Below are 14993 nucleotides of genomic sequence, written 5' to 3'. Positions count from 1 at the left end.
TTCCACACTCGCGCAGCTTAGAGGGAACATTGCCTCTTGAGTAATGTGTAAAATAAAATAAAAACCTGTACCGAAGTATGTTGTATGAGCCTGTGCACTACTCCCAAGTCACGGCGGCCTCGGCACCTGAGGGTAAGAACAGTCGAGGCGAGAGAATAGGAGACGGAAGCATGGGGAGCAACAGAGAAGAGAGAGGGGAGAGAAGAAAAAATTATTGGTCCGGTTCCTAAAATGCACTTTCATCTGGTCCTCCTCCCACTGGGGGAACTCCTCTCCAGTGCTTGGTGGTAGCGCTGGGTAGCCCTCGGTGGACGGCTTGACACTTAAAAGTGCTTTTGCACAGTTACATGCAACGACTCACCCCTCTGCGCTTTGGAGCAATAGAGCAGATTTCTCTAAAAGAGCAAGCACAGGTGGTGAGTGTCTTTTTACAGACACCTCTCTGTCCATGCATTCCTATGTTGCTTCCTGTCTTCATCTGACATCCACGATCGCTGTCTCACATGTCTGGGCCATAAGCATGCTGAGACAACGTTCATGGATGGTTCATGATCCCATAGTGAGAATATTGACTGTGTCGACACAGCTGTCGCGACTCGCTTTTCTCGTAAAGGCTGAAGACCCCTCTGCTGTTACCCAGCCCACCGCCTGTGTATAAAGTGGTTTCTCTATATGCGGTTTCTGGACGTAACACGGAGGACTTAAGACACTATCACTCAAGCCAGAGCTCCCTATAAGGAGCTACAACTTACATCCCTGCAAGGCTAGCTTATGCTTTGTAGTGGAGTCTGTTCACTGAATGGCGTTCATCCTGGGGGAGGATCCCCGGAAATGCCCTGTCAGTTCTGTGCTTTCCTTCCTGAAAGAGAGGTTTGAGCAGAGGCTTTCCCCCAACCACCTTGATAGTGTATGTTGCCGCCATCGTTGCACATCCCGATGCAGTTTATGGTATGTCACTGGGAAAGCACAATATGGTCATCAGGTTCCTGAGAGGCGCCAGATAGCAAACTCCTCCCAGGCCATGCCTCATCCCCTCCTGGGACATTTCTGTGGTTCTTTAGGGTCTATAGAGAGCTCCTGTTCAGCCGCTGGAGTCAGGTGAGTTTAAAAGGATAGATCACCCAAAACTGAAAATTAGCCCATGATTTACTCACCCTCAAGTCATCTAATCTTCTTCTGTCCAACTAAAGCAAACACTGATCACAACAATGGTGACCAAACATTTTAAAACATCAACTACTAAACCTCTGTTAATTCTCAAAAAAGAAGATCTGCCGAGATCTTGAGAGATTTATTGTATTTTATTTGCAGTTGATTTCAGGCTTTGTGGCTTTAAGTCAGTTGTAATTGTTGCATTTCATTTTCTGAGAGTGTAAACGTGATGTTGAACCAACATCACATTGTAACATTGACTCAATGCCATTACCATTGATTTTTGGATGAAATCTTAAAACATTTTCAACATTAATTGTGTCAGCAAAAGTGATTTTGAGTCAAAAAAGTACACATTAACATTGATTTAACATTGTTTTGATGGTTGCTGTCTATATCTGGGACCCTAATCAAACACACCTGAACCAGCTAATCAATGTCTTCAGGATTACTAGAAAGCTACAGACAGGAGAGTTGATCAGGGGTTGGAGCTAAACTCTGCAGGACCGAGTTTGCCTATTCCTGGTTTAGGGCCACATTTACTGTGTTTTGCTGATTTCAATACACAGTAAATTCCTCAGTGTTAAGTTAACACCACTCAGTGTTTTTATGGGACCCACCAACTTGGCTTTTTCGCTGCAACAAATGTGTTTTATAAAAACATAATTGTAGCAGCCAGAGAAAAGGTTATATTAAAGAGTCAATGGTCAAGAGCCCAACTAAAGCAAACGCTAACCACCATCATGGTGACTTTAAAATACAACTATTGATTTCATTCAAACGGATATTAAATAAAGTCAGTCTGGTTAGTAATAGGTGAAGCTGGTAAAGCTGTTTGAGTTGTTTAATCCTCCTCTGCTGAGATCTTCACAGATTTAATGTCTTCTTTTCTCTTCAGTTGATTTCATCTAAGACTGTGGCTGAAGTCAGTTGTAGTTCTTGTGTTTCTCTTTCCTTCAGTGATTCAGCTTGTTAACAGCAGGTGTTCATAATTAATGCTCAATCATCACTTAATTATCTCATTAACTTCAACACTGCTTTAACTCTGTAGTGTGCACACATATGAACACTGAGCAGTGTTAATTTAACATGGGCGTTTTTCTGTGTACTATTACATAAATCTTACCTGTTTCATTTACATATGACTGACAAATATAAATCACATTCAGTTTATTAATACAATTACATAAATCTTATCTGTTTCATTTAGATATGACTTAAAAATATGAATCACATTCAGATTATTGATTGGTTTATGTTAAAACTATGTAATCCAAATGCATGGAAATTTGTTATGCAATTCAAATACATAAATCTTATTTTTAGACAAAAAATTTTTTTTTGAGTGTAGCGTTTGCTTTAGTTGTGCTCTTGACCATTGACTCTTTAATATATTAAAAAAAATCTCTGGCTGCTTTAATTATGTGTTTATAAAGCACAACTGTTGTAGCTAAAAAAGCCATGAGAAAATGAGATCAGGTGATGTTGACTTTTCATTGATGATGAAGATGATATCATCATGAATCCCTGATCTTATTCAGTGTCTAATGTTTTGATTATATATAACTTGTGCTTTTAAAACTGTTTTATTCATAATAGAAGTTATTGGGCTCTGTGTTTATCAAATAATATACTTGGTTTTTAAAAACTATTTAGTGCACAAAAACCTTTAATCTATGGCATTACTTAGACACACACAGACATCAAGAAACAGCATAAGAATCTCAACAATGGTGACAATCAAACAAAATATCCAGATAATCAGATCAACTCCAGCTGCACAATTTATTAAAGCCGCAATGCATGCTGGGAGATATGGGTGAGTTTTGATTGGTGGTACCCAGCATGCACTGCAGCATGAAGCATTTCATTGATTGTCACCATTGTTGTGAGTCATACACTGATTCTTGATGTCTAAGTAATAATGTTGAGTAAAGAGTTAAATGTTTTTAAAATCATTTATATTATTTGATAAACAACATCGCTCTCATGTCGTAAAAATCAATGGATTCTGTTATAATACAACATAAAAACCACAAGTTCTATATAATCAAAGCATTAGACACAGAACATGATCAGTGATTTTGGCATTTACATGATGATATCATCATCAATAATCAGCTAACATCACCTGATCTCATGGCATTTTTAGCTACAACAACAGAGCTTTATAGTTTTATAAACACACAATTATAGCAGCCAGAGAAAATTTATATTAAAGATTTAAGGGTCAAGAGTCCAACTAAAGCAAACGCTAACCACCATCATGGTGACTTTAAAATACAAAATATAATTTCATTAAACTGGAAATTAAATAAATTAAATCTGGTTAGTTTAAGTGAAGCTGGTAATAAGTGTACGGCCATGCATTTCACCTTTTTGTTTGGCAAAATGACATCAGCAGAGGTCAAAATCTTGACATCAAATTGACATTGACACTTTGACGTCAATATGACTTTCATTTTTGACCTATTTCTTGACGTAATTTTGACATCAAGGTGCCCGCTGGGCGGTCTATGCAATGCATTTTTTTTTTTTTTTTTTTTTAATAAGTGCAATTTAACAAGCTTTTTTGTTTCAAATACATTGTCATTATTTTACTTCCATATCCCTCATATTATTAGAAATTAAGTTTCAAATCAACTTTTTATGTACGCTACCCTTGTATTTAGATACCCTTGTACAGCTTTTATAAGACAAACACTGATAAACAATAAAGTCCAAATAAGAACACGGTTTCAAAATAATCCATGTTAATACATTAAATATAAAAACAGAAACACTGATATATTGCTCTCAGAACATATATTTTAAACTGTATGTAACACTTCTCATTTCCTCAAACATTAGTGACACCATTAACTTCATCATTTGTGACATAAATAAAATAAAGTCATTTTCTGCTTACTGCGCTTTTCATCTTTTCCTTCATCCTGGTCATTACTCTGTGTTGGAGGTCCAGTTGCGTTCCTAATATCTCTGTGTTCAACATTTTGATAAATGTCCTCTAAATCCATTATTCACTGTGTCGGACAGTACGTCTTCACAGATGAGATGATCTTTAGAATGATGAGTGTTTTTAAAGTAGTGCTAAACCTTCACAGGAAGTGGTTCATTTCACACTGGCCTTCGAGAAGAATAAACACTTGCAGTCCAACTTATAAACTCCCTGCAGACTCATACTACTGTGTTTGTGGAAAAGCTGTCTTCAGCAATTTTCTGGAGGTTTAGATGTTCTTATTTTTAAAATAGGAATTAAAAATACTAAAATAAATAAATACACACACTTTTCTGTGATTATTTTGCACTTACCCTTTTTTCAGTGGTGAATCGTCCACCCATTTCATGATCCCCTCGTTTTCAATCTCAATCCACACTCTCCCCACTAAGCAAAATGATGTCCGAAAGACGTCTTTTCAACGTCAAATCGGACGTTGAAAAGACGTCCACTGAGGGTCTAGAATGAAAGTTGATATGACGTCTTTTTTCGACGTGTTCTGCACATCCGATATAGACGTTCATCGAACCTTCGTACAAGGTTAAACACTAGTTCAGATGTGGGCATTGTGGACATATTTCAACATCATTTATGGTCTCATTTAGACATAATTACTTTGACTATTGCTGTCAGATGATCTTAGTGAGAATTAACAGAGGTTTAGATGTTGATATTTGTTTAATTTGAAGTGTCACCATTGTGGTGATCAATGTTTGCTTTAGTTGGGCTCTTGGTCCCCTTTCTTTATACTTTAACTTTTCTTTGACTGCTTTAACTGTGTGCTTGTGTAACATAATTGTTGTGGCAGAGAAAGCCTATAAAAAGTTTGAGTGTTATCAGCTCAATGTTGATGATGACATAATCATCACAAAATGGGCATCTAATATTGTTTAAAGTTTTGTGTTTATATTTGGGATTAATAACCACCATCCTTGTGGAACTGCAATATTGGTGCCAAAAGCATTAAAATTATCACTTATTTGAAGGTGGATAAAAATCATGTGCACATGATGTTTTCAGCAAATGTATCATATAGTCACACACAGACATCAAGATTTTGCACATGAATCACAACAACGGTGACAAAAAAAAAAAAAAAAAAGCTTCATCCTGCAATGCATGATGGGTAGCTTTCATAGTACAAAACTCATTCTTGATTCTCAAGCTTTTTTGTTTTGATTGTCACCGTTGTTGTGATTCATATCCAAAATCTTGATGTCTGTGTGTGACTATTTGATACATTTGCTCAAAACATCATGTGCACATGATTTTTATCCACCTTCAAATAAGTGATAATTTTAATGCTTTTGGCACCAATATTGCAGTTCCACAAGGATGGTGGTTATAAATCCCAAATATAAACACAAAACTTTAAACAATATTAGATGCCCATTTTGTGATGATTATGTCATCATCAACATTGAGCTGATAACACTCAAACTTTTTATAGGCTTTCTCTGCCACAACAATTGTGTTACACAAACACACTGTTACAACAGCCAAATAAAAGTTAAAGTATAAAGAAAGGGGACCAAGAGCCCAACTAAAGCAAACATTGATCACCACAATGGTGACACTTCAAATTAAACAAATATCAACATCTAAACCTCTGTTAATTCTCACTAAGATCATCCGACAGCAATAGTCAAAGTAATTATGTCTAAATGAGACAATAAAGGATGTTGAAATATGTCCACAATGGCCACATCTGAACTAGTGTTTAACCTTGTACGAAGGTTCGATGAACGTCTATATCGGACGTGCAGAACACGTCAAAAAAAGACGTCATATCAACTTTCATTCTAGACCCTCAGTGGACGTCTTTTCAACGTCCGATTTGACGTTGAAAAGACGTCTTTCGGACATCATTTTGCTTAGTGGGTCTCCTTGACTAATGAAGTTAAGTGCCTCTTTGTGTGAATAAAGACAGGAATAAGTGTGATTCCTCTCATTGATTAACAGACACTCACACAATCTCACCTGCTTCTCTTCAGTGTTGATAATGACCAGATCAGCTCCTCGATCTCTGCAGTAATGCCTGCTGTCAGACCAGCTCATCGGCTTATTGGACATAAACAAGCCATCTGGACCCCACAGAAATCCTGAAAGAAACACAACTTGTTCAAACAGTATACATAAAAGAAAAAACTGGAAAAAAGAAATGTACGTACAACTAACCTCGTTTAGAAGAGCACTGAAAGTGCAGCAGTGTGACGGCTGTAATCAGAAGAAGACAAAGGATCCCGAGACACACTGTGATAATCACCAAAGACCTGCTTCCTCCTGACAAAACACAGATATCAATGAATACACTCCATATTGTCAGTTCTGTCATGACACGACAACAGCAAATGATCTAGGCAAGTATTTGAATGTTGAGCAAAAAAGCTTATTGGCTACGGATACAGCAGGAACCAATCAGCTGTGCCCTGTAGAGATGATGTCATTGCAAGCGGATTGAGTTATGGACCATGGCTGCGTTCCAGTCCACTTTTAGACACGCACTTGCGAACTTCCCTAAGCACTTCCCCTCGGGGGAATCCCCGCCGCCATTTTGAAGTGCGTTCCACTTCGTGAAGTGGACGAGGGAAGTTTAGATGGACAGACCCTCGTTCCCTCGATTTTGACCGAGGGAGCGAGTCTACTTCACATGTACACTTCAGGCACCTATATGTCCCACAATGCAGTACGATTGTGACGTCACCACATATCTCTTCTAATCATCACCACACAGACAACTCTATGATATATTAATTATATATATATTTTAATTTAAAACAACCCAAACACACCTATAAACATTTGGATGCTGCATTAAACAAATTATTAAAGGGAAAAAAATGTAAATAATAAATCAACTCCACATCTGATTCCAAGTGATCAAGGGCTTAAGACGTTCCAGTTCAGACCATTGCAGTTTCCGCCAGTAGTGGGCACTCGCAATGACGTACATCCGAGTGAACGAGACGAAGGGAAGTAAGCGAGTGAAGGGCATGACAATTTTGGACTGGAACGCAGCATAAATAGAGCTTCATCACAGAACTTTGTGTATAAGGTTTCAAATCAACATTTAAAATATTTTATTACTCTAAATTATGTAAACAAGAACACATGCTGAAAAAAGTAAGAATATAAAATAATTATTTGCCAGCACATTGACTATTGGTCTTGGAAAACAATGATTGAAATCTAACAGTTCTCATTTCATGAACCCAAATTAAACTCTGCTTACTGCACTTTCGGGCTCTTCCTTCATCCTGGCAGTGTCTTTGAGGTCCAGGTGTGTCCATAATATTTCTGCGATTAGGATTTTCATAGTAGTCGTCAAATTCCATTATTCGTTCTTGTGTCTTGCAGTGCGTCTAGACAGATGAGCTGTGGTCCTCAGAATGATGACTACTTTTAATAGTCCACCTTATATAGTGCTAAATTTACACAGGAAGTGATTTCATTTGACATTTGCCTTTAATGTGAATATATGGCCTTCAATGTAAATATAGACTTCCTGAAACTCTCCTCAGACTCTCCTTCATTTTGCTCACATGTGGTGAGCAAAATCCCCATTTCCAGATCAGAAAAAGTCACTCATTAGTCGAAACTTCTCTATTACTGGCATTTGTTAATTGATATAGTCACAGAACCTGTTTTCATAGAGTTGTCCTCATTTTAAGTATCTTCACATCTTCTACACAATGGAAATGGGAATTAGAAAAATGTTGGATCTGTGCCTTTGTAACAGGCTTTTTCTTAAAATGTTTTATACTGCCTCAAGTGACAAATGTAAAACTTTCTGAGAGATAAACAGATTAATTCAGCTAAAATTACAATTCCTGCAAGTCCAAAAGTTCTCCAATAGACTGTCCACAGTGTGAGAATGATCTTTAGCCCCCTCTAGTGTATAAACATAAGCACACTTTCTGTCATTCGCTTTAACCGTGTTTCTTTTATGAGACACATGAAGTCCTTTTCATTTCTTAAACTCTTTTATTTTTAGTTGCAATACTGTGGTGCTCAGTGATAGAGAGGATGATGATCAGAAGAACAGAGACATTGAATGGATGCCTTCATGTGTACATCTATTCCTCTATTACTCTTTAAAAACCTAGACAGCAACACATTATAGTTTCAGCCCAGATCCGGACCACATCTGGGCCGTGTGGAATCCAAATGTACCAGATGTGGGCCGGATCTGGCCAACACTATGTTGCTGTCTGGGAATAACCTATTATAGAGGTAGAGTGGGGGGAAAACACCACCCTGGGGGGAAACGCCCCCCACCTGTTTTTCCCAAAATAACCACTAGAGGGAGTCAAGATGCATTTTTACTGTTGCTATGCACTACGTTGACAACGGGGATATACAAATCTCCATGGAGAAGAGCTGACACCAGCAACGTATTTGAAGAGAAGAGGATTACATGGTAAGTGCTTTAATTTTCAGATATTAGTAAACAAGTGTTTAAGAGAATATTGTTCTGCAGGATATCACAGTGATGTATGATAGATGAATAGTGAAGTCTAGTTTGAGAGCATATTGTAGATTTAAAAATCATGGTTTCCCCTTTATGGTTGAATCACGGAAGCTACACCAGTTACCTTTGCCAAGAGATTCAATTTATTATGTATCATGTGTCAGACAGAGAGAAACAGGCATATGAGAATAAGGCTATATGAGAGGTCTTCATTCCAGATTTCTCTGTTCCCCATTTCTTTATCTTCTCATCCCATCATGCTAGATGGAAATGGTTTCTCTGGCTTTATGTTTCTCTGCCCTCATACCTCTGTTTCTCATGCCATTAAGTTTTCTCTCATGCCCCTGTTTCTCTTGCCTCTGTTTCTCTGAGGTGGTACAGTAAGATTGAGCTTAAATACACAACTGAGCAACTTTTGTCTTCCTTTTAAGGTATCAAAAACATATAGCTTATGTTTAAAAATGGAATGTATACCTAATTCTTACACATGGTGCAATCCACTATCCTTCTGTGTATACATTAATACATTAGTGGTATACAAATGGTACATTTGCATTAGTTGAAACATTCCTCTTCTCGCAAAGAGCATACCAACAGTACACACTGTTAGACCTTACCGTTTTTTTTTTTTACAGTAAAATACTGGCAACACTGTTGCCAGTAAAATACTGTTAATTGTACAGTTCTTTACTGTAATCTACAGTTTGTTTCTGTAAAAATGCACTAAATTCTAATTCAAATGAACTAATTACACTTGCAGAAACCGACTGCCTTAAATTGACCAACTGTCATTTAAATGTATTAACTAAAATTTATAATGCATTAATAATGTGAGCAAAGTATAACTGTGAACTTCTTTCATTTGAGACCACTAAAAAACTATTGTACATACATAAAAAGATTTCCACTGGACCAGCAACTACACAGTCACCACCTGTTAAATAAAGCAACATGCAGCAAATCATTAATGTTTGTAGATCTTCTCCTGGACTGAAGCACAGGTATGGGCTCAAATTCCCGCCAAATATATAGCGGTCACGTATAAAAAAATAATAAGCGTGAATCAAAAATTTACAAACACATGTAAAAATATATTGCACAAACTGAAAAAAAAATGCAAAATGATTAGAATAGCAAACAACGTGGTCACGGATCAAAATATAATAAGCGTGAATCAAGAAATAACAAGCATGAATAAAAACTTTAAACACATTAAAAGTTATTTTGCACAAAACTTAAACTTATGGTCATGCTTTCTTAAAAAGTATGTTTTCCTTGGTTTTATTACTGTGTACTTTGTGCTTTCTTGCATTTTCTGCTCATATTTTACTCTTTTGTACGCTTGTGCTGTTTTTCTCTTCGCTCTTCTTTCTATGTTCTGCGCTTGCTTTCCCAAATGTTGCAGTTCGAGTTTCATGTAAATTAGGGCGGGCTTAAGCGTCACCATTGGTCCACTAGTTCTAGATTGACAGCTACTCCTCTAGCCAATCAATCGAAGAGGGGAGTTGACGTCACACCAATGCGACTCGTGGCTACTAATGCTTACTTGTTATACAGGAGAAGACGACCATCAACTCAGTTGGCAAAAAAAATTTCTGTGGCAGGACACCTTTAAACTAGCCTGACTACGTCAGACTTCCTACTTCCGCTAATTTCATTTCGCTCCTGTAGTCAGTCTGAGATAGCAGCGTATCTTTCAGTTTTCCACCGGCCTGAAAACAGCCGGGCCAGTCAACGAACAGAGGGCGGGCTGAGATCCGTGACGTAGACGCTGATTGTACCGTGGATGCATAGATTTACTTCACATAATCTGCAAAAGTCCTTCACAGCCATGTTCACTCCGGTATTTCGCTCGATGGTTTAGTTTTTGCATCATACATGCGTTTACAGTGGAAGTTAGATGCGGCTGAGCATGCGCATAACACACGCCATAACCAAACGTTATGTGATTGGCTTACGGGTAACCAATGATTTTAAACTTCAGACAAGCGCCCCCCCCCCCCCGCGAGAGAGAAAACACTTCCCACATAGCAACATTGTTTCGGCCCAGATCCGGCCCACATCTGGCACACGTGAAAAGATGATCTGGCCCACATGCAGCATGGAATTACGGCACTTGGGTGGGCCACTCCTGTTTGCCAGATCTGGGCCACAAGCAGGCCATAGCAATGCCACATCTCAGCCAAGAGCAAAGAAATAAACCAGAACTGGAGGATTAAACAACTCCACAAATAGCATTACCAGCTTCACTTATTACCAACCAGACTGACTTTATTTCTGTCAGACGTCTACAAAAGTTTTTATTGAGAATTAACAGAGGTTTAACTATAATGTGTTTCATTTAAAGTCACCATTACAGTGAATAGTGTTTCCATTAGTTGGGCTCTTAACTCTTATTATATATTTTGTCTTCTTTGGCCGCTGGGACAGTGTGTTTGTCAAACACATTTGCAGCAGCAAAGAAAGCTAAAGTGAAATGAGATCAGGTGATGATGGTTACCTGTTGATGGTTTTATAATCATCATGAAATAACCTGTTTCACTGAGATAATTTGAATCTCACAATTGTGTTGTACCATTAATGTATTCTCATCACAAACCCTGTGTTACTGCAGCACGAGGTCCAGCAATATTATAACAATCAGTTAGAAGACTTTAACAAACATGAGCACGAAAAAAAATCCATGGTGACACACTTAGATATCAAAAATCAGCACATGAATCTCAACAAGGGTGACAATATTTTTTTTTTTTTTAGATTAATTCAGAACATCACTGAAAAGCTACTAAATGCCAAAACAAAAACAACAGCAAAAAATAAAAGCACATATTTAGAATTAAACAAATTAATAGGACAATTTAGCTGCATAATTTATTCATGTTGCAATGCATGCTGGGAGTTTTGTACAATGATGGTACCCAGCATGCATTGCAGCAAGGTACTTTTGATTGTCACCATTGTTGAGATTCATACGTTGATTATTGATGTCTGTGTGTGTCATCGAACAGTAATGATTCATGCTCATGTTTGTTAAAGTCTTCTAACTGATTGTTATAATATTGCTGGACCTCATGCTGCAGTAACACAGGGTTTGTGATGAGAATATATTAATGGTACAACACAATTTTTAGATTCAAATTATCTCAGTGAAACAGGTAATTTCATGATGATTATAAAACCATCAACAGGTAACCATCATCACCTGATCTCACTTCACTTTAGCTTTCTTTGCTGCTGCAAATGTGTTTGACAAACACACTGTCACAGCGGTCAAAGAAGACAAAAGATATAATAAGAGTTAAGAGCCCAACTAATGGAAACACTAATCACTGTTATGGTGACTTTAAATGAAACACATTATAGTTAAACCTCTGTTAATTCTCAATAAAAACTTTTGTAGACGTCTGACAGAAATAAAGTCAGTCTGGTTGGTAATAAGTGAAGCTGGTAATGCTGTTTGTGGAGTTGTTTAATCCTCCAGTTCTGGTTTATTTCTTTGCTCTTGGCTGAGATGTGGCATTGCTATGGCCTGCTTGTGGCCCAGATCTGGCAAACAGGAGTGGCCCACCCAAGTGCCGTAATTCCACGCTGCATGTGGGCCAGATCATCTTTCCATGTGTGCCAGATGTGGGCCGGATCTGGGCCGACACAATGTTGCTATGTGGGTTCTCTATTATGCTATTCCAGACTCTATCTACGAAGCAAAGTGAAGTAGCAGAGTCTGGTATTACCAGGCTACCTTTAAACTGCATGTGTGCCTGCAACTCAATCTGTTGCCGGTATATACCTGGCAATATGGTATCGTTAAATTCGTCATCCTAACGACGACCTGTTACAGTTATGCCTGTCTGATGATCCATCATTCACCTCTAATGCACTGGACCTGGCACCGCGAGCGTCGATCTTCTCCGAGCAATAACCACCACCTACCGGCCGTTTTACTTTCATATTTAATCAATAACAAGGATGGGTAATGTCGGTCCTGGGTGCAGAGTTTAGCTTCTCCAACCCTAATCAAACACACCTGAACCAGCTAATCATCGTCTTTAGGATATTTAAGACAGGTGAGGTTTTTAATCGGAGTTAACGCTAAACTCTGCAGGACAGCGGCACTCTAGAAACAACGTTACCTATCGCTGATGGAGATGTTGCTGTATTCAAATTTGAAGCTATATTTAAAACATTAATCCTAAAGTAATATGCAATTATGTAGCTATGTAAGTAAACACAATAAGTTTGTAATAAATCACTGTATTAAATTCAACTGGTTTCTGTATATCTTCTCTGTAACACAATCATTTTCAATAATCTTGTCAAATTTGGCGAGGTTAATAAAAAAAGGTAGGCAATGCGTAGCGTCAAAGTCCTAAAGTCTCAATGGCCGTTTTAGTTTTTGCAACGAATTGTAGCATTTCATAACTGCAGGATGTTTTACTTACAGCAGCCTTAGCATATTGACATCATGAGCCAAGTAATATTGTTTAACACCAATTAAGTGTGCACATTAACATTATCATGTATCTCAAAAAAGATTAATTTAATTAATTATGTCCAGAGTTAAGATAGCTTTACTGCTTGAAAATCTTAAAGTTAAATTGAACTGCCATCTTCCCCTGTATAAGTAAGTGCAGCACTCCTGAAAAAGAGTAAGGATTAAAGAAAAATGAAATAAAAGAGAGCGCAGCAGTGCTTCTTTGTTGTTATATTTACTCAGAATGAAGTGCATCACGGGCGCGCACCACCCACTGAAGTGTGCGGTGACGTAATCACGCTGGTATGCCAAGCGAAAATAATTTAATAAATGCACATAACAAAGCACAAACAAAATAATTGAACAGTATATAAAAGTATTAGAAAAATAACATTTTAGTATATTATAATGGGATTGAAGAAATTGTACAAACATAAACAGCTTGTACTCCTACATAAGCATCAGTAGCCACGAGTCGCATTGGTGTGACGTCAACTCCCCTCTTCGATTGATTGGCTAGAGGAGTAGCTGTCAATCTAGAACTAGTGGACCAATGGTGACGCTTAAGCCCGCCCTAATTTACATGAAACTCGAACTGCAACATTTGGGAAAGCAAGCGCAGAACATAGAAAGAAGAGCGAAGAGAAAAACAGCACAAGCGTACAAAAGAGTAAAATATGAGCAGAAAATGCAAGAAAGCACAAAGTACACAGTAATAAAACCAAGGAAAACATACTTTTTTAAGAAAGCATGACCATAAGTTTAAGTTTTGTGCAAAATAACTTTTAATGTGTTTAAAGTTTTTATTCATGCTTGTTATTTCTTGATTCACGCTTATTATATTTTGATCCGTAACCACATTGTTTGCTATTCTGATCATTTTGCTTTTTTTTTTTCAGTTTGTGCAATATATTTTTACATGAGTTTTTAAATTTTTGATTCACGCTTATTATTTTTTTATACGTGACCGCTATATATTTGGCGGGAATTTGAGCCCATACCACAGGCTCTACTCATCAGCACAATGGTGACCCAAATTTTTTTTTTATAGTAAACCACTGGCAACAGTGTTGCCAGTATGTACCTGTTTTATAACTTACAGTTTATTACTGTTAACTTAAAATACATTTTGTGGGTGTGACTTTTTATCTTACACTGTTAACCCTTTCAACCCCACAGGGAAATCCACACTACAAAGAGTAAAAGTAACATTGATGCTGCGTTCCAGTCCACTTTTGGACACGCACTTGCGAACTTCCCTAAGCACTTCCCCTTGGGGGAATCCCTGCCGCCATTTTGAAGTGCGTTCCACTTCGTGAAGTGGACGAGGGAAGTTTATATGGACAAACCCTCGTTCCCTCGATTTTGACCGAGGGAGCGAGTCTACTTCACATGTACACTTCAGGCACCTATATGTCCCACAATGCAGTACGATTGTGACGTCACCATATATCTCGTCTAATCACCACCACAACAGACAACTCTATGATATATTAATTATATATTTTTTTTATTTAAAACAACCCAAACACACCTATAAACATTTGGATGCTGCATTAAACAAATTCTTAAAGGGAAAAAAAATGTAAATAATAAATCAACTCCACATCTGATTCCAAGTGATCAAGGGCTTAGGACGTTCCAGTTCAGCCCATTGCTGTTTCCGCCAGTAGTGGGCACTCGCAATGACGTACATCCGAGTGAACGAGACGAAGGGAAGTAATCGAGTGAAGGGCATGACAATTTTGGACTGGAACGCAGCACCAGACAGTGTTGCAGTGAGATAATTAAGGGAATATGTAAGTGAATGTTGAGCATTAGTGATGAACACCTGCTGTTAACAAGCAGAATCACTGAAGAAAAGAGAAACACAAAAACTACGACTGACTTCCAGCCATTAC

This window comes from Squalius cephalus (genome assembly GCF_949319135.1).
Source record: "Squalius cephalus genome assembly, chromosome: 2".
NCBI classification, from domain to species: domain Eukaryota; kingdom Metazoa; phylum Chordata; class Actinopteri; order Cypriniformes; family Leuciscidae; genus Squalius; species Squalius cephalus.
The sequence above is the reverse complement of the archived record's forward strand: the minus strand, read 5'-3'. Positions refer to the sequence as shown.